The following is a 21,688-nucleotide window of genomic DNA, read 5'->3' on the forward strand; positions in this document are numbered from 1 at the left end:
TTAATCTCCCAAGCAACTGGGCTCTGTTCTCCCTGTAAATTGTGGGGAAACAGCTATGGCAGGTCCCTGAGGTCTTGGCAGTATAGTATCAATGAGGCTCTGAGAAAATGATGAATAATAAGCATTTAGAGGGGTCAGTGCCTCAACATAGGAATGAAGAGGTTTGCTCCAACTTCTGCCTGGAGGCGGTTTTGTCACTAATTATTTTGTGACTAATTACAATCTGCACTTGTCTGTTTATTTATTTGTTTGTTTTTATTTCTCTTCCAGGAGACACATTTCTTTCCTTTCAAATGAGACCCTGTGATTCAAACAGCCAATACTTCCAGATTGTGAGAAACTTGAAGGGGGTATAGACGTTTCCCTCCTGAAACTGCACCTAGAGAGCTGCCATGATGTGTGACACCAGACCTTCTGAACGGTATGTGTCGTGCGCCTGGCTAACTGGTTGCATAAAGTGGCTATTTCTGTCTCTTGTGACCATGTCACATTTTCCTGTCATCTGTGGCCTTTAGAAATTCCAAACGACAGAGTGAATTTGAGAAACTAGATTATGCCCAATGAGTTTCAATAACTTCCCTGCACCAGACTCACCCAGAGTGCTCGACTGGAATTCACACAACTGGATAACAGCTAGACCTACCTGAATTGGAATTACTGGGGATATAACTCAGCAACATTTAATAAGCTCCCTGGATAGATTGAGACCCACTTGGATTAGAGTGGGGAAGAATTGGTTGCTGGCAGTAATACTGAACAATTCAGAAATGCACTCCCTAAGTAGTGCCATACTTTCTTATCCTTTTACTCTTTATTATTATTTTGTTTATATCTTATACCCTGCCCCTGGCCCTTTGCACCAGCTGTTTCGTCAGTCATGAAGGCTCTTTGCCACTTGACCAAGTGTGGCCCGTTTGCTTCATTAAGATCTTCATTCAAATGACATGTCCTCAGAGTCTTTCCTGATCTCTATCTAAAACAAGACTCTTACCACATGGGATAATGAAACTTTATAAGTTTCTTCATAGCACATATCACTACTTATAATTATATTGTATCTTTGTTTATTACCTATCTTCTCACTAAGATATAAACTTCCAATGGACGGGAATTCTCATCAGTTTTGTTCAGTGCTCTATCTGAGGTGCTCAGAACAGTGGCTGGATTATGGGAAACACCCAATAAACATCAGTCCAGGGAATGAAGGGGTAAATGAATGATAAGGCATAAATTGCCAGGTGTGGTAAATGTTAAACTCATATATGTTGGCAAAACCACAGCTATAAAGTCCATGATGGATCCTAACAGTTTAAAATGTAATAAGTTTGTAGAAAACAGGACATAAAAATCTACAAAGGATAACAAAACTGGAAACACAGGCTATCAAAATATGTGGTATTCACCTAAAGCAGTGCTTACAGGGAAATTTATAGTACAAAATACTTATGTTAGAACAGAAGAATGGTCTCCAATCTATAAACTTGCTTCCACATTACAAAACTAGATGCAAAGAGACAATTAAACCCAAGCAAGCAGAAAGAAGAAAATAATAGATAAAAGCAGAAGCAGATGAAATTGAAATATAAAAATGATAGAGAATATAAATGAAACCAAAAGCTGATTTCTTGAAAAGATCAATGAAATTGTGCCAGTACCACACTGTCTTGATGACCACAGCTTTGTAGTACAACCTGAAATCTGGCATTGTGATGCCCCCAGATATGGTTTTCTTTTTTAAAATGATAAGACTCTAGCAAGATTTACAAAGTAGATTTAAAAAAGAATGAAAGGACACAATTTACCAATAACTTTGAAATGAAAGAGCAGATATCACTTCATGATACTATAGACATTAAAAGAATAATTAATAAGGGAATCAGAATCTATAATCAACTCTTTGTACATAAATTTGAGAAATGAGATAAGAAAGACCAATTCCTCAAAAAGCATGAAGTGCTAAAACTTACCCAAGATGAAACAGATAATGTGAATATCCTTATAACTATTAAACAATTTGAATTTGTAGCTAAAAGCCTTCCAAAAGTGAAAATCTCCAGGCTCAAATAATTACTGGGAAATTCTACCAAAACTTTAAAGATGATATAATACTATTTCTCTCCAACCTATTCAAGAAAATCAAAAAGAGAAAATTTTGCCTTTCCTTTTGTAAGTCAAGCATTACTCTGAAACAAAAAACAAAGCCAGTGCCAAAAGTGAACAATAACATATCAATACCCTTCATGAGCATAGACATGAAAAACTGTTAACAACATGCAAGCAAATCAATAGATGAATATATACAAATAATAATATATCACAACCAATTAGTGTTTGTCCCAGAAATACAAGGTTTAGGTCAATGTTCTGAACCCTATGAATGTGAATTCACTATTAATTGTAAAAATGTGTCTACACATATGATCCACAGGATCATATCAATGCAGAAAAAGCAAAGACTCTTAATAAAATATATCTACCCATAAGAAAACCTCAACAGATTAGAAATATAAGGGAACTTTTTCAACCTAACAGAAAACATCCATATAACACATATAACTATCATCATACTTATTGATGACAGACTCAATACTTTCCTCTTAAGATTGAGAGGAAGAGAATTTCCCATGCCACTGGTCTTATTCAACATAGTACTGGAACCCATCACTAGTGCAATGAGGGGGGAACAATATAAAAGGCCTACAGATGAGAAATAAAAAACCATAACTCCTACTTGAATGCAATATGATTATCTTTAGAGAATTTCAAGGAATCTACAGAAAACAAACAAACAAAAAGCCAACAATCCTCTCAGAATTGATAAGTGAGCCTAGCACGGTCATAGAATACAAAAAAAAAAAAAAATCTCATAGGTATGGCATCAAAAACATAATCCATAGAAGAAAAACTGATAAACTAATCTTCTTAAAAAAAAAAAAACATGCTGGTGAAAGGCACTATTAAGAGAATACATAGACAAGTTACAGACTGGGAGAAAATATTTGCAAATCACACATCAAAGGGCTTGTATTTAGAGTATATAAAGAACTCTTGAAATTCAGTAGTAAGAAAACAAAGCCAATTTTAAAAAGGTTCAAAAGAGGTGAATAGAGACTTCCCCAGAGATTATTTAAGGATGACATAAGCACATGAAAAGATTTGCAACATCTTTAGCCATTAGAAAAATGCCAATTAAAACCGTGATGAGATTCCCTCCACCTACACATTCATTAAAATCCCTAACACAGAGCTAAGAGAGCAAGTGTTTGTAGGATGAGAGACAAATAGAATTCTCATACTTTGCTGGTGTGAATGAACAATGGTATAGCCACTTTGTTAAACTGTCAGTTTCTTGTAAAGGTAAACACACACTTACCATATGACCCTAGAAAATAAACTTATGCACACACAAAAACTTGCACACAAAGGTTTACAGCAACTCTATTCATAATTGTCAAAAACTGGAAGCAACCCAAATGTCCTTCAATTCATGAATGGATAAATAAAATGTGGTACATTCATATAATAACACTCATATAATGGGATGCTATTTAGCATTAAAAAGGAATAAACCATTGATACACATAATAATTTGGATGAATCACATAAACATTATACTGAGTGTAAGAAGCTAGTCTCAAAAGGTCACATACATTGTACCTACATTTAAATTACATCCTAAAAAAAACAAACCATGGTGATGGACAGCATATCAGTTGTCACCAGAGCTGGGGTTGTTGGAGGATGTAACTATAAATGGGTATCACAAGGTAGTTTTTTTAGGTGACCATTCTGTATTCCAATTGTGAGTGTCACATAAATTTGACCATGCATTAAGATTTTTATAATACAATTTTCATAATGACCACATGGTCATTTTTAAATTAAAATTAATTTTTAAAAATCTACATAGGGGGATCCCTGGGTGGCGCAGCAGTTTGGCGCCTGCCTTTGGCTCAGGGCGTGATCCTGGAGACCCGGGATCAAATCCCACATCGGGCTCCCGGTGCATGGAGCCTGCTTCTCCCTCTGCCTGTGTCTCTGCCTCTCTCTCTCTCTGTGACTATCATAAAAAAAAAAAAAAAAAAAAAATCTACATAGGAAAGGAAAGGAAAGGAAAGGAAAGGAAAGGAAAGGAAAGGAAAGGAAAGGAAAGGAAAGGAAAGGAAAGGAAAGGAAAGGAAAGGAAAGGAAAGGAAAGGAAAGGAAAGGAAAGGAAAGGAAAGGTAGGTCAAAAAGAGAAAAGAAAATCATAATGTTTTGGGGTCCCTCCCGGAAACACTAGACAATTAATGATCCTTCCCCGGTATTCAGCACCTGGGTTTGGTGCATAGCTTTCACCTGGATCAGCTTTCTCTCAGAACCACTTGGGCAAAGACTGGATTTGAGGTTCCACTCAGTTTTCCATCCCCATTGTCCATTAGTCCCTAAGGTTTGCCTTATTGATTTTCTCACCAGTTTCTAGACCTGTGGAATCAGCCCTAGTAGAAGTGCAGAATATTATAATCACCTGATTTAGAAAATTCTAATACTCTTGGGCTTCATCTCGTGGACTGAGCCCTCAGCATCTTTATTTGTTAAGAATTTGTTAGGTGAGCCTAATGTGAAAGCCACGATGAAACAATAAAAATAATACAACAAAGAAAACAAAATAGAAACAGACTGATAAATACAGAGAACAAACTGATGGTTGCCAGAGGGGATGGAAGGGGTGGGTAGATGAAATAAATAGGTGAAGGGGAATAAGACGTACAGTCTTCCAGTTATAAAATAAATAAGACACAGGGATGTAAAGTACAGCATAGGGAATGTAGTCAACAATACTGTAACAACCTTATATGGTGGCTGATGGAAACTAGACTTATTTTGGTGGCCATGTTGTAATATACATAAATATCATATTGCTACGATGTACACCTGAAACAAATACAATATTATATGTTAATTATTCTTCATTTTAATTTAAAAGAAGAAAAAGAGGGACACCTGGGTGGCTTAGCGGTTGAGCATCTGCCTTCAGCTCAGGGTGTAATCCTGGGATCTGGGATCGAGTCCCACATCCTGCTCTTTTGCAGGGAGCCTGCTTCTCCCTCTGCCTGTGTCTCTGCTTCTCTCTCTCTCTCTCTCTCTCTCTCGGTCTCTCTCTCTCTCTCTCTGTCTCTCATGAATAAATAAATAAAATCTCAAATAAATAAAAGAAGAAAAAGAAATAGAAATAAAGGCACACAAGTATTGTGTACAAGAGAGCTATCAATCTATTCAGAGAATGGAAGCAAGTTTTCCTGGACAAAGAGAAGTATGTCGGGACTTGATGAGCATCGTTTGATCCCAGACTTCAAGCCTGGATGAGAATTTTGTCTTGAGACAGAGAAAATATGATTTGTGTATGAAAGGACTTTTGAAGGATTCTATTGCCAGAAGGAAGATTATGAGAGATTGCAAAAATGAGATTTTGTCCTCCATCAGGGATATGTCCTCTCCTCCCTTTTGAGTCTGTGTTGGCCACGTGACTGGCATTAGCCAATGGGAAATTGGCACTTGTAAAGCATACACTCACCTGAAGAGCATTTGTACTAGCTGCTTTTGAAACATTCGTCATCATGTAAATGAGATGTTTGAGAAAGGGCATGTGGCCCAGTGGCCCCCGTGACCCAGCTGTCATCCAGTCAACCTCCTGAAATAATGTGTTGACTTGACCAGAAGCTGACTACAGAAGATTGAGTCTAACTTGGGCCATCAGAGAATGACCTAGCCCAAGTCAACCCAAATTCACCCTCAGAATCAAGAGCTCAAGGGGTGCCTGGGTGGCATGGTTGGTTACGTTTCCAACTCTTGGTTTCAGCTCAGGTCGTGATCTCAGAGTCCTGGGTTGAGGCCCATGTCAGGCTTCATACTTACCATGGAGTCTGGTTGAGATTCTTTCTCCCCTCTCCTTTTGTCACTCCCTCTAAAATAAATAAATCTTTTTTAAAAATCAAGAGCTCAATAAATGGCTGTTAACTTAAACAAACAAACAAACATGAGCACGATTTAGGTTGCTTCTGTGAAAGTTAGTACCAATCAAGGTCATTGCTATTATCCTGCCATCCAAAATGTTGATGCTAAGTACAACAAAGGCTGCAGGTCTAGTTCAGACTGAGGCAGGAGGCACAGATCCAGGGACCATAGGAGACAAGGTTTCACAGAGGTCATGGGGGGGTGGAAGGAGGGCTCCTGTCTGGTTGCAGCTGCAAAGCACCTAACCATTTGCTGCAAGATCACAGAGTGGGATGAAAGAACAGATTTCCAATAACTGACACATTCTTTATGACCCAGGGCTCTCCACATGCTCAATCTCAATGAATCCTCATGAAATTCCTCTAGGAAAGTGGCTATCATCAAATCAAGCAATTTGCCCAAGGCCCTACATCTCACAAGTGTGAATGATGAGGCTGAGCTTTGAAGAGCTAACACCCTTACCCACTGCTCAGATTTTCACGCAGGGGAAGGAATGCACAATTTAGCATTACATGGATTTATAGTCAAATTATCTCCATAGCACTTATTAGATATAGACTCTGAGCAATTAAATTGAGACTCTCTGAGCCTCAGTTTGCTAATCTGAGAAAATAGGGTACAGCAATACCTATCACTTAGGGAAAACATAAATGGGTTACATGATAGAAATGTCACTCAATAAACGTTTCCTGTTTTTCTCTCATGTTCTAAGATGTGATATTGGCTTTCTGCAGGTCATGGCAGTTTATCTTGAAGTTTCTGTGTGAAGTGCAATGCTTTGCTGCATCACTCTATATTCCCAGAGCATTTCTTGCGTTAATTTTTGCTATTTCTCTTCTCTTTCTCTCATACACACACACACACACACACACACACACACACACACACACTCACTCATTCACAGTTTTCAAAAGACACATCTGCTCTTACCCTCACTTTTTTTCCAGACAGCACACACACTTTGCCTTGGGCCATACTCTGTTTATTCACCTGCTCTGTGCTACATCTGTTCATCCACATCTGTACGTACATGTGAAGCAGCACCTTTCTGGAAATCATTTCCCTACTCCCTTTCTCCCCACCATCAGAGGAAGGCCGTGGGTCTCACCTGAATGAGGCTTTGTGAAATAGCCTCCTGAAGCTGTCGTCTTCAGTTAGTGGGGATAATGGGATTATTCTATCTGTGTAATAATAACATGTTCAATTTAAAGAGAAAAAAAATCTGAAGCCACTTAAAAGCTGCTGTTTGGCGCCGACATATTATTTCAGTAATGAATAATCACTAAAGATATTATTCTGGATGCAGTTACCATGCAGTGATGTGAATAGAATGCATTAGATGGAAAATTGTATTTCAAGTAAATATATGCACTGGTTGAAATGTATTACCACCCATTAATATGTATTAATTCAGAACCAAATGCCAACTGGAGTGCGCCTCCATGGGTTTGAATGGCAGGCAGTGATTTGGAAGTAGGAGGAAAGAGGTTTGGATTTGGTCAAAGAGACTGAGAAATGATAATGAGGGTGGTGGCTCATGATTCAAAATGAGTGGGTGACAGAGCAAGCACAGGGAGCACACCTCCCACACCTCCTCGAAAGACTTTATCTTTGGCTAAAGCCTATCGATAACTGTTGAGATCTCTGAAGCAGGGGCTCTTTCCTCTCCCCCCACAACCTGCTTCTTCAAGTACTCTTTCCAAAGGAAAGGAAAAAACAAACTTGTATGTTTTTTGCAAGGGTAACTGCCTTCACACATCCCTCCCTCTGTCCCTCCGTGTCTCCCTCCCTTCCTTTCACTTAGTATACAACGGAAGCAACTGCCAAGCTTGACATCATTAAGATGGGCTTCCCCAACTCTGAATCTATAGGGGTTCCCTCATTAGCAGAGGGCTCCAAATCGAAACAGCAAACATCGAATAGGAATGGCTTTCCTATTCTTAAATTGGACACCTACAGAGTGCCTGGATGGCTCAGCCGGTTAAAAGTGTCTGACTCTTGGTTTCAACTCGAGTCATGAATTCAGATTCATGAGATTTAGCCCCACCTTGGGCTCCACTCTCAATGCAGAGTCTTCTTGGGATTCTCTCTCTCCCTCTCCCTCTGCCCTTCTCCACCCATAGTCATGCATGCGTGAGCTCTCTCTTTCTCTCAAATAAATAAATAAATAAAATCTTTTAGAAAAAAAAACTATATTTAAATGGCACACCCTCAAGTTCTCCCCTTTTCTCATTTTATGGTTTCTCAAGTACTCCAAAGACTTAAGGACTCCACGTGTATCTTGGGCTTTGTCAAGCATGCATTTTCTCCTATTTGGAGCAATTTTATTTAAAAAGATACAATTACAATTGTAAATCTCTCTTTCATTAAAAGACACCCTAGAAAGAGTGAAAGCACATAATAATATTTTAAGGCCCATAATCAACAAAAGATTAGTATCTAGAATATATAAAGAATAGTCTCAATATTAACATAAAAAAGACAGACAACCAATAGGGAAATTGACAAAGACTAGACCAGGGGTCTCACAAAAAAAAAAAAAAAAAAAAAAAGGAAAGGAAGAAAGGAAGGAAGGAGAAAGGAAAGGAAAAAAGGAGAGAAGAGAAGAAGAGAAGAGAAAGAAGAGAAAGAAGAGAAGAAAAATCCAAGTAGCAAAAAATCAACATTACAGATTTCAAAATAGAAAATAAATCAACAAAAAGATATCTTTGAACACCTGTCAAATGCCAAAAAAAAAGTATTCCATTGATACCAAGTGGATAAAAATTTGGAACAAGAGAAATTTTCAAACACTGCTGGTAGGAGTGTAAATGAGTAAAATCTCTTTTGAAACAGTGTGCCACGGTCTTCCATAGCTAAGGGCGTGCATATTCTATGATATAGTGGTTCAAATCTCAGACATGTATCCCCAAGAAACACATGTACACAAACACCCATAAGAACAGCACTCAAAATCGCCTCAAACTAGAATCACCAGTAGAATGGACAGTAAATGTGGTGCACCCACAAAACAGAACGCTCTACAAGAATGAAAGTGACCAGGCTATAATTTCTTGCAGCAAGATGAACATCCCAAATGTAAAACTGAGGTAGAAACAAGACTTCAAAATACATATGATGTGATTGCTTTTGCGTATTATTAAAAAATGAGGTAAAGCTAAACCGTATTGTTTAAGGATACACACATTATGATAAAGTATAAAGGAAAACAAGTAAATGACCATCGCCGGGTCAAGAAGGTGGTTACCTCCACATGGAAGAAAGAGGTGCATAACAGGGATTCTGGGTGCTGATGTCATTCTAGGTCATGACCTATATGGATGTTAGGTATTTGCTTCATGAACATCTCCTTAAAATACACAGCACCATTGCCTATTCTTGACTCCACATATGCCTATTATATTTTGCAATAAGAATTTAATGTTAAAGGGGCACTTGCATGGCTCAGTTGGTTAAGAGTCTGACTCTTAAAAAAAAAAAAAAAAAGAGTCTGACTCTTGATTTTGGCTCAGGGTCATGACCTCGGGGTTGTGAGATCAAGCCCCACCTCAGGACCACAATCAGCATGGGGTCTTTCTCTCTCTCTCTCTCCCTCTGCCCCTCCCCTCGCTGTCTTTCTATCTCAAATGAATACAAAATATTTTTAAAAAGAAGTTAGGGATGCCTGGGTGGCTCAGCGGTTAAGCACAACTGCCTTCGGCTCAGGATGTGATCTTGGAGTATTGGGATTGAGTCCCACATCAAGTTCCCTGCATGGAGCCTGCTTCTCCCTCTGCCTATGTCTCTGCCTCTCTCTTTCTGTGTCTCTCATGAATAAATTTATTTTTAAAAATCTTTAAAAAATTAAAAATAAGTTAACATTAAAAATGTAATTCAAACTGGCATGTTCCCCAGCTGACTATTGCAGATGCCCCGGCTCTAGCTTCATATCTTTTTCCAAACTTTGGTTACAATTTCAGCGTGCTTCCCTGTCCTCTCCCTAGCCCTTCTCTGCTGGCCGCAGCACCTTCTTCCACATTCGCAGAGGTAGGCTTGCTCCACTAAGTGTACTCAAAGCAATAGTGCAGACAAGTGCCACTCCCTCCTTCTTGATACATCGTCTCCTGAGTTCCACAATACCTATGTCTCCTTCCTAGCGATCATCTTATGCCATTGGCTGCTCCTCATCTCCTCTTGGATCCTCTTCCCTCCCTCCACTCAATCGGCGTAGCCCAGGACTCAGCCTTTTGGCTCCTCATGATCTCCTTCTCTTCCATCTGCTCCTCTTCTCTTCCCTCCCCTCCCCATTCTTTCTTGATGGTCTCATCTAGATCCATGGCTTTAAATATCCTCCCCGATTGCCATGCCTTATATGGTTTCTGAACTCCAGAGAACACATCTGCTGTCAACTTGGCACTTGAATTTGTATGCCTACAAGGAATATCAACCTGAACTTGTCTGGAACAAGAGTTCTTGCTCCCCAAACCCACTGTCAAACCTGCCACCCTTCCATTCTTCTCATTCTAGATCAATAGCTATTTTATTAAACCAGTTTCCCAGGTAAAAACCCACAGGAACCAGGAACCACATCTTTTTCCCCCTCTCTTCCTCCCCACATTCCATTTATTGCCATGAACTATCACTTCTGCCCATAAGAAGTATGTGGACTCCATGCTTTCCTCCATCTCAGCTGCTCCCACTATAGGGCAGACCACCATCACCTTTAATTAGCTGTTGCCATGTCCTCTTGGTACATCTCCCGGCTGCCACTTGAGCCCCTACCTCCTGCAATCCATTCTTTGCCAAGCAGTTCAGGAGATCTTCTTTAAATAAATAATGCAACACTCTACTGTTAAAAAACTTCCAATCATTTTCTGTTACACTTAGAATACAATCTGCCCTCCTTTCCATGAGTGAAGCATCTCTTACCATCTTCCCTGCTCAGCCCACCAACAACCCTTATTTTCAGTCCCCATCTGCCTCACTCACTGTGCTGTAGACACAATCATCTTTTTGTTGTTGTTTCCACCAAAACCAAGAGCTTTCCCTGTGACCTCAAGGCCTTCTGGCTTCCCATTTTCTCTTCTAGAATGCACTTTTTCTAGGTCTTCCATGTCTGACCCCTTATGATCACCTGAAAGAGGCCCTCCCTGACTGGCCATTCTGGCATGGCTCCCCTGGCACCTTCCACCAACTCCTTGCTTTATTTAATTCCCCTAATTGTTTTACAAAATACTCTATTTGCTGAGTTGAGGTCTTGCCTCCTGTCATGTCCCCAGTCACTAAAAGAAAGCCTGACATTCAGTAAGAATTGATTGAATTTAAGACTGAAAGATGAGAGGGAGCTTTTCCTAACTTTGCATTATTGTCTTTTCCAGAAGTTACTGCATTATCAATAGTGGATAGGAGACAGTTTTCCTATTTTATGATACAAAGTCCTGCTAATGTTACTGAATTTTTAAGGATTCTCATGATTGCCGTGAGTATCCATTGTACCGTGTAGTGTGAATGACCATGAATGAAAATTCTCATTTGCTGCCAGTGCATTAACTCAATAGAATTTGGAATTCTTTGGAATTTGTTGGCAGTATTTATCAGAAGGTTAGAAAATGTGCAGAGACCATTATAGCCACTTTTAACATTTTATCTTGGGGGGAGGAGAATAAAACATATGACTATATAATCATAATAACAAAACAAAAACTAAATAAATACGAAAATCCTGGAAACAATTTGAGTATATGACAGCTAGAATCTGGTCTAATAAGCTAGCTGAAAGCTGAATATCTTGAAATCATTAAAATTATGTTGTAAAAGATTATTTAATATAATGGAAAGTTGATCTTTTAAGTCATAAAAAGATATTTACAATGTGATCATATTTTCATTGAAAAAAGTCATGATATTTTTATTATATAAAATTATGCATAATGAAAAGGTTGAACAGGCATATGATACAAAGCAGTGGGTGGTAGCATTATGAATGAATACCTGTATTTTCCAAAGCATCTACAATGAATTATATGTTTCAATTTATAAAAATAACAATTTATTTGGTCTTAAAAAATATATATGTATTAAATGAAAAAATGACGGATATCTCCACTAGATAATTCTTGCTGATTTTTCAAATGAAAAATCTTCACTATGTGAGCAAAACAAAACAGTATAAAGAGTGAAAGCTTTCCTAATATGCCCTTCCTCTGTCTTATTTCTTCCCACAAGAACCTCTACTAACATTTTCTTATGCATAAGAAATATTTTCCCCATAATAACTTTATTTCGTCAATAGCTGGAGAATATGTCATTGCAAGGATGTGCCATAATTTATTTAACCATTGCCATAATGAGGGACATTAGGATAGCTATCAGGTTTTTTCACTATTATGAAAGATGATGTAGGGTGTAGGGAAAACTCTAGAAGTTTAATTACCAAGTCAACATACAGGTACCTTTGCCTATTTTGAGATATAGTACTAAACGGCTCTCCCAAAACACAACTGTCAAATCATATTTGGTGATTTGCTTTAGGGCTGCCTTTTATGTCATGATGATATGAGAGGATGTTTCATTTTTCCAATTAATTCATAAAGGAAACTAGAGCATCTCCTTTCTCAGGATGGGGAATTTGGACAAGGTGATTTGTAATGCCACTTCTAGCACTAAAGTTTTAAGGATTCTGCATGCTACACACAGAAACATGAAAAAGTATTACTAGAAATACACAGTAAGGAAGAAAACTTGGGTTACGAGAAAGAGCACTGGAATGAGAGCCTAGACCCTGTACTTTATTAGGCATGTGAGTGATATGGTGTTTGTGAGTCCTTGAATTTGGGAAGAGGGTCCAGTGTCATTCGGAATTGACCTTTGAAACCAGGAAGTGGGCTCTGTGCATAACCCACAATGGCCCAGTGTTGTGAGCCAACAATGGATGGCATGCAATGCCCCATAGCAAGGGATATCACGTGTAAATGTTACTGCATGGCCCTGTGGTGTCCATTTTGTGGCTGGGCCATTGTGTTCCAAGGGGTATGTAGATATAGGGGAGTAGGTCAGTGACCCTGGAAGCATGTGACATTCACTTGGAAAATTCCTAGCATGCAAGTTAATTATGAATGACCTCTTTAACATTTGAAAGTTCAACATTAGGCCTTCTCTATCCAGGCAAGGTGAAGGGAGCAAGTAAAGTGTATGCTGCCCATTACCCTCATAAACAGCCACTGGATTAGCACTCAAAAGAAGACAATCTTTTCTTTTTATTAACCTGAATTCCTTGGAACAAATTGGATTTGCTAGTTCTAATTATCCTCAGGTATGCCTGAATCCCAATGTATTTTACCATTTCAATAAGTTGAGGTATTGGTTTGATTGTGCTTAAAACTCAGGCACTTGTAGAATAAAATATATGCAGATTATGCAACAATCCTGTATAATTATTTCAGAAACAGACCTAGTGAGAAAAATCTTTGTTGTGTGGAAGCCAGAGCAAGAGTGTTAAGATGATGAGATAATTATGGCTCAAGATACCACTCTCTTCCAGAGAGAAGATAGAGGTTGGTCAACCAGGTCGCTAAATATTATAAATATTCCCAGGGAGAGGGAAACTAGTGGCTTAGAGCTCGGAAAGTAGGAAGGAAGCTGTGTTTTTAGGATGGGTAGAGCACAGCAGTATATCGTGTATAAGGATGAGATGGCAGCACGCAGGGCTCCGAGGCTGAGGCAGATGGACCCAGAACAGAACCCAGAGATCACAACAGCAACAACAGCAATAGGTCACACTTGGTGCTGACCATGTGCCAAGTACCAACCAAAGCTTTCCACATGAAAGAAGTCCTTAATTCTCACAAAAAGCATTTGATGTGGATATGATCGTGGTGTCCACTCTATAAATGAGAAAACCAAGCAGAGGAGAAAAGGAACTTGCCCACCATCATGCAGTTAGTAAGTGGAGGCATCAAGCCTGAGACCAAGTCATTCAGACTTGAGAGCCCCTCTCTGTAACGAGATCTGCCTGGGAATTGGAAGACCAAAGTCCTTAAGAAAGCTGTCACATCATATTTTTGACAGTTTTGTCCTCAATGTTCTAGTGCTGCCTTTGTCACCTACAAGGTTGGTTCAGTTTCTCAGAGCAACATCTTGAGAAACTTCTTGGAACCTCAGTTTTCTCAGTGGAAACCCAAGACAGGTACGTTAAGGGACCCTGAAAGACTGCCTCCTTCCCCATGTAGAACTATGGCTGAGGAGTAACTGCCAAGAAGGGGCTCCATTTCTCAGCCTGCCTTGCATATAGGGGGCCTCATGTGACTGATGCTAACCCATGTCACTTCCAGGATGAAATGCATAAGCAAGTCTTTCCCATACTCTCTTCATCTCTGGCAATCATGGAGGTCACATGGTACCAAAGGTGACAGTGTCCTAAAAAGAAAGAAGGTTGGATCCTTGAGTCACTGTTGAAATGTGCTCAGGTGCCACACTGGTACATGGGCATTGAAAAGTTTACACAAGAAAGAAAGTGAATATTTATTCTATTAAGCCTCTGAAAACTGAAGTTCTGTGGTACAGAACTCAGCCCTACATGGTTATTTGGGGACCTGAAAAGGCAAATGCATGCAAGACAATTCGGCATCTTATACGCAGTTCCTTGAAATCATTTCAGAGCCTTAAAGGTGAATGCGTATCTTGTTATCCATAACAAGCTCCTTTACAAAACAAGTGGGTTTATGTTCATGAGGTGAACTTTGGAAGCACCTAAGGATGGGTGCCAGTTCCCAGGGGAACCAACCATAAATAGTGGGGTGGAAATTTAAGTCCTGCCCCCCTAATTTCTGGGAGGAAAGAGGAGGCTGGAGGTTGAATCAATTAGCAGTGGCCAATGATGTCACACCCAGATGTGAAGCCTCTACAAGAACCCAAAAGGAGGGGATTTGAAGAGCTTCCAGATTGGAGAAACCAGAACATTGCCTTATGCCACCATGCCTAGCCTCAAATTTCACACAAACAGACTCCCTTGTTTGGGACCTTGTCCTATATCTATCTTCACCTGGTTATTTATTTGTATCCTTTCATATCCTTGGTAAGAAAACAGTAATCTAGTGAGCAAATGTTTTGAGAGCTCTGTGAAGTTCTCTGGTAATTTAATTGAATCCCAGAAGTGGGAATCTTCAAAATGGAGCCAGTTGTTCAGAAGCACAGTAACAACCTGGGTCAGTGACTGGCATTTGAAGGTGAGGGGGATGTATTTGTCTTACCCTGTGGAATCTGGTACTGTCTCTAGGTAGACAGTGTCATAATTGAGTTGAATTGTAGGACACACAGCTCATGTTGGAAAATTACTTGGTGTTGTGGGGAAATCCCTGCCCCCACACACATCAGAGGTGGGTCCAGAACCTTTAACCCTAAAATTAAGTCCCTCATTGTTTCCACGACCCTATTCCAAAAAAAGCTCCCACATATCTTACAGCCAGGATTTTATGAATGCGGCCTCCAAAGCTTTGAAGTCTTTCAATATCAGTGGCAGATTGAGCAGTTTATACTTTTAGTATTAACAGTGCTTTATCCTTGGATGTAGGCCCTTCAAAAGAATCACTGACATAATGAATATAGTAATAAGAATTCGTGGGAACTGGGGCACCTGGTGGCTTAGTGGTTGAGTGTCTGCCTTTGGCTCAGGTTGTGATCCCAGGGTCTTGGGATCAAGTCCTGCATCAGGCTCCCCACAGGGAGCCTGTTCCTCCCTCTGCCTATGTCTCTGAGTCTCTCTGTGTGCCTCTCATGAATAAATAAATAAAATTATAAAAAAAAGAATTCAGGGGGACTGACCTTAAGTAAAACATAACCTCTGACTCAATTCTTATGTACTACTGATAGATTCAAACTTGAATTGTGTCCATAAAGACTAATTCTACTCTGATCACTAAAAGAATTCATCAATATTCATTCTGAGAGTGTGATCCTCCCAATATTCCAGATCTTACTTTTGCTTTTGACTAGATGCCCATTTAGATTGGTTTCTAACATCCAGAGTTAACTAGTCACACAAACATGTATTGCTCATATGCTGGTTCATAACAGATTGTCACAAATTTAGTCACACAAACTTCAAACCCCACACATTTCTTATCTCATAGTTCCTTTGAGTCAGGAGTTTGGTTTTTTTTTTTAAGATTTTATTTATCCATTAGAGACACAGAGAGAGAGAGAGGGAGAGAGAGAGAGAGAGGTGGAAACACAGGCAGAGAGAGAAGCAGTCTTCATGCAGGGAGCCTGACGTGGGACTCGATACTGGGACTCCAGGATCAGGCCCTGGGCTGAAGGCAGCGCTAAACTGCTGAGCCACCCGGGGTGCCCTGGGTCAGGAGTTTAAGCACAGAACAGTTGGGTGTCTCATAAGACTATGGTCAAGTTGTTTGCCAGGGTTGGTGTCTCATCTGAAGGCTTGACTGGGGAAGGATCCGTGTCCGGGCTTATCTACATGGTCGAGGCTAACCTTCTTTGTTGTGGTCTATTGGAAGGAAGGCCTCTGCTTCTCATTGGCTATTGGCTAGAAGTCCCCATCTGTTCCTTACCATGTGGTCCTCTTCAGTATGGCAATTGACTTTGTCAAAGCAAGCAAGAGGAAGAATGCAAATGTCCCTGATATCCACTTTCCATCTTACAGCCTCGGTAATATATTTAAAACATTAATTAGATCAAATCACGTCTCTGTTTACAACCCTCTAACGGCTTCTCATTACATTTAGAGAAAAATTCCACATTCTTTATCAGGTATCCATGCTCTAGGCCCTCTCTAGCTCCTTGACCTCAACCCTTACCATTCTCCAACTTTATAATTGTGCTTCAACACACCGGCCTTCCTCCCTTTCCCCTACATTGCCAAACTAATGTCAGTTGCAGGGCTCTTGCACATGTGTGTTCTGCCTCAGAACTTCATATGATTCCTTTGCACATTTAAGGAGGTCAAAAATCTCCCCCTTAGTGAGGCCTTTCTCAACCATTCAGTCTAAAGAAGCCTCCCCAAACCCATCACATTCTCTCACATCCCTGGGTTTTACACCTCTCCATAGCATGTAGTCCTCTTAAAAACTATCTTGTCCATTTATTTGTTTCCTTATTATCCATCTCCCTCCACCAAGTTAGATGAAATGCATGTAGGTAAAGACTGGTGGTGATTTGCTCACTATTTTTGTAGTGTAACATTTATTGGATGGACAGATGCACAGATGGATAGATGTATTGATGCATGTTTGGGAATTCCTTCAGGAGGCCATGAGGTAGCAGCACTATGAACATTGACAATGAAGTAGTAAAGCAGGGTATGTTCTTGAGTCATCAAACTGAGGACAGTCGTCTCCTTCTGCCTGTCTCACTCCAGGTCATTTGGAGTATAAGTTTCAAAACCCTCATAAACGGAAAATTATGAGGGGCGATACTTAAAGCATATTTCTGCTCTTAAAAATGTATGATCTAGAAAGTTCTGGGAAGAAAGATGAAGCACACTTAGACTCCATGGTAAAAGAACAACAGGTTAGCAATAGGAAGAAAGGTGGCTAAGAGGCTAGGGATAGTGCACGAACCCCAAAAACCCCACTTCTGGGAACTGAATCAGCCAGGAAGAAATATCAGCTACTCAATAGACTATAGACTGAGCAAGACTGGGAGATTAGAAGAATCATCCAGAAAAGGGGAAGCTGAGTAATGCCAAACAGGGGATGGAGGAATGTAGAAGCAGAGTAGGCAGGAATTTGTCAGGGCCACAAAGAGTTGCATTCAGAGTAAAGGAGGCCACCCTAATGTCACTCCCAACTCATTGTACTTGTGTATCACTCTAGACCTTCAGGAGATAGGAAAGAAGGCGCTGGGTGTATCTTGTCAACGCTACTTCCTCTTTGCAAGGGGAAGAAAGTCTGCAGCCTGGCAGGACCCAGTGAGACCACAAAGGTGGTTAAGGTCAAGCTCAAATTGGAATAAAAGCAATGTGGTCGTTTCAAGACTTGGAAAGCATCTCTAAGTGAAGAAAATAGTAGTGGACAGAAATGTCAAGAGGCCAGTTCCATGGCTGACCCTTTCCAGAGACTGCCTATGTAGACTGGATGTAACACCGCTTCCCCCAGAGCCTTAGTTTCTCCATCTGTAACATGAATGAAGTGAACAATAACAAGGATCACACATTCAAATGCTTCCAAGAACCAGGGTGGTTATGCAAATGGTCAAAGCAAACGGGACATGATGTTGGATGGGACCAGTGGAGCCCTGAGAGAAGCCTACCTATTTAGGGAAATTGTCCTATGAAAATAAATAAATAACAAATAAATATTCTAAGTGTCACATAAGTATGTCTGCCACCTACTGGTTTACAATCTTCCAGGAGAGAGAGTCTCTGACACCCTTGTCAGTTATAACACAATTTTGTGGATCTGCTTATTATATTTGCTTATTTATGTAGCTAAGTCCCTTGGAAAGCAGGTCAGGGTTGTAAATGTGGCTCGGGACTATGGGATGTGTGATCTCCCCATCTTTCCTATCCTACCCACTGCTGCTGCCCACCTCACTCGGCCTGTGTCTACTCTGCCCCTATTCAGCTCTGGGAGCATAAGAGGAGTGAGGGCAGAAGCAAAACCAGCACCTGTCTATGGGGTCTCCATGAACCTACTAGCAAAAAGCAGCCCCTCGGGGCAGACACATTGCCATGGGCACACTGCTTTGCAATGGAGTTCCTCTGGCTGGTTGTTTAGATCCCCCTGGTCCTTTTTGGCTGATCCTTTTGGGCAGCACAGCAACTACACCATAAATCACAGCTGCCTTGACAGAAAGGGAGGAGATGTCTTCACACAGAGAACTGAGGGATATGGGGAGGGCAGTGGTGAATGGAGGGCCATGCCCCTGTAGTGACACAAGATCCCTGTCACCATCCCCAGGCCTGCGGCTGGAAAATTTCTAATGACAACAAGGCAACAAGAAGCCACAGCATCAGTGCTGCTTCCATGCCCATCTCAGTCTCCCTCTTGACAGCACAGCTAAGAGATGGTTCTTTGTGACACCAAAGCCTGGCAAAATGAACCATGAACACATCTCATGGTACCATCTGCCTGGCAGAGGTAGAGGTGAGTCCTGCAGCTCCCTAGGACATCTGGGTCTGCTTTCCAATGTAATATGATGATTTCAGGTGGCCTTCCCCTGCAGCTCAGGAGCTCAGCAGAAAGACTTCCTGCGGTTCTGTCTAAAGGACTGGGAACTTGTCCTTTGACGGGCATGTAATTCACACCATCAGTTTTTCATCCTCTCCCAGGCTGACTGCAGCTTCTGCCTGCAATTCCCAAGTGCATCCAGGGTAAGAGCACCACTTCAACACCCTCCTCCCCAGAGCTCCTCTTAAATGCCCTTGGCACCGCCCCCCCCCCACTTATCTGCAGGAGCCCACAAATACAAAACTCCTCATTTTGGAACTCTCAGCAGACTCATGAATATCACAAAGATGTATCACAGCATCTTTTCTCTCCAGACCCCGACCAGTTGATACTCGGTGCACGTTCACAAGGAAAAGGCCAGTAATTGGTTTTGCTGGAGGAACAACCTCAGAGATAAATGTCCTGTGTACAATCATTTACCTTCCCTGGGTGTATGTGTGTTTCTGTCTCAGGTGCCGGGCCCCCTCATTGCTCACTCCTTGAACCCTGGATGCCCATCGTGGTGACGGAGGGGCTGTCAGAACTGCCAGCACACAGCTTTTGGAGGAAAGAAGCCTGGCTATCCTTGGCCCCAGGCAGACAGGCACATGGCTCCTGAATCAATTTGCTCCTCCTTTATACAAGCCTCTCTTTTAGTCTCATGCCAGAGTAGGAAAGCTTTAAAAAGAGAGACTATTTGGCAACATTAATTTGCATCCAGTGGATGGTGCATCTCAGGGCAAAGAGCCATGTTAAGTCTGCACCCTCCATCCCTGCAGGAGGAAATTAGACTGTTCTCGTTGAATACAAGGATGTCATTCACTGGCCCCTGTCTCCCTGGCCTCTTAGGTTCTCCCTTATCTGACATCTCCTCTACCTTCCCTGAGCCCCCTGTACTGGCTCCATCAAGCCACTGTGGCTCCATAATGCTCTTGCAATTCTGCACCAGGGCATGAGTTATCTCTTCCATCCAGACTACCCTTCCCACCCTGGGTGACTTACAAATTCTACTCATCTTTTCAGATCTGGATAAGTGTCACCTGCCTAGGTCTTCTTTGACCTCTCTCACCACCCATCTGTCTCTTCACCTCCCTGAGCACCCCAAGCCTCAGTGGACGCTCTGCATGGTCTCCCATGTGGCAGGCTTGCATAGCTAGGGTCCTTCCCCAACTCCCATCTAGGACTGGTGAGTTCTGAAGGATAGAAGCCAGTAGGGTCTGATCTGTGTGTTTCTCCAGACCTTTGAGATGGTCTTAGAATGGGATGATGGCTCATCCCCAACTCCCGATAAGCCATGTACTAACTGCTTAAAGAAGGGGAGGAGGCAACGAACTTCAAGCTCACCGCTTGTCCCACACAAGATGCTGATTAACACCATCGCAAGGGACAAGAGAGTGTTTAGATTTGGACATTCTTGGGTTTCCTTTGCAGCTCCTTCCTTTTCTTGCTCTCTGACTTAAGGTCATCCCCTCTTCTAGGCTGCAGTGTTCTCACCCGTAAAATGGAGATCATGAGACTTCCCATCATCACATAGCTCAGAGAATGCATGATATTCTGCACACATACTAGGGGCACCAGATGTCAGATATTAATTTAATTTGGCTTACAACATTGTTTATCCTTTCAGTTTTTATACAGATAAAATCCTGTTAAGGCAACAGTTTTAGGAAAAATCTCTGTAAAAAAAAAAAAAAATAGAAGAAAAGCTCCAATTGCTAGCTATGATTAATTTACTCAAGGCAGTATCCAGAAAAACAAAATCCCCAACTACCACATGTTTGGAAAGTGCTGTAGGTTTCTTTGGAAGTTGACTCTTATATGATTTTGTATTTAGTGTCATTCCTTCATAAATTATATGTAGATAAAATGTTGTCTAATTAATTTGGGTTCCTTTCATACATCACTTAGTACATAGCATTTAGTACTCAGCTTGAAAACTATGCATAGTAATCAATTTCACTTGAGGATGCTTCTTGACTGACATGTATCATTTGACCCAATAACATGTAGACCGCAGCATCTTTCTTATGAATCATGAATTCAAGTAGGCACTGATATGGAAAATTTTCTTAAAGCTAAGAGCTATCATAGTAATGTTATGATCATGGTCATCCTATACTTCTCCAAGGTCTTCCTCAGCTTTTTTAGAAGACTGAAGGAGCCTTATATGCCAGTTGTCCTCAGTGCCTTCAAGCAACAAGAAGGCACATGTTACCATTTTGGAGGCAGGAGAATTATGAAAGTGTCCACATGTCCTCCGGTGAGGAGATGGGAATATAACATATTATTGCCACATTCACATAAGATCATTTTCCTACCCCAAAGCCCATTCTATGTCATCCTAACCCCATTTCCAAGCCAAACTCTGGCTTTCCCTGGTGCCCACCTTCAACCAATCACCTTACCTCTGTTCTAAGATTTTTATTAAACTATGCAATCCCTATGAAAATAATTCACTTTTTAAATCCAATTTAAGGGAACTGCATTCACATTTTACCAGGGGCTTCCCATCAATTGAGTGACTTTCTTTCTATCATTCAAAATGGTTATTC

The 21,688-nt window shown here is 40.8% G+C and overlaps 1 long non-coding RNA gene across 1 annotated transcript in view; it reads left to right on the forward strand.

The window, feature by feature from the left end:
- Positions 1-21,688, forward strand: part of LOC118354363 (uncharacterized) — a 70,923-nt gene that overhangs the window by 44,798 nt on the left and 4,437 nt on the right. Inside the window, exon 2 of the long non-coding RNA XR_004814792.2 lies at positions 271-421. This is a non-coding gene — a long non-coding RNA (uncharacterized LOC118354363). The remainder of the gene's footprint in view (positions 1-270; positions 422-21,688) is intronic.

The sequence above is a fragment of the Canis lupus genome, chromosome 3 (genome assembly GCF_003254725.2).
Source record: "Canis lupus dingo isolate Sandy chromosome 3, ASM325472v2, whole genome shotgun sequence".
Lineage (NCBI taxonomy): Eukaryota > Metazoa > Chordata > Mammalia > Carnivora > Canidae > Canis > Canis lupus.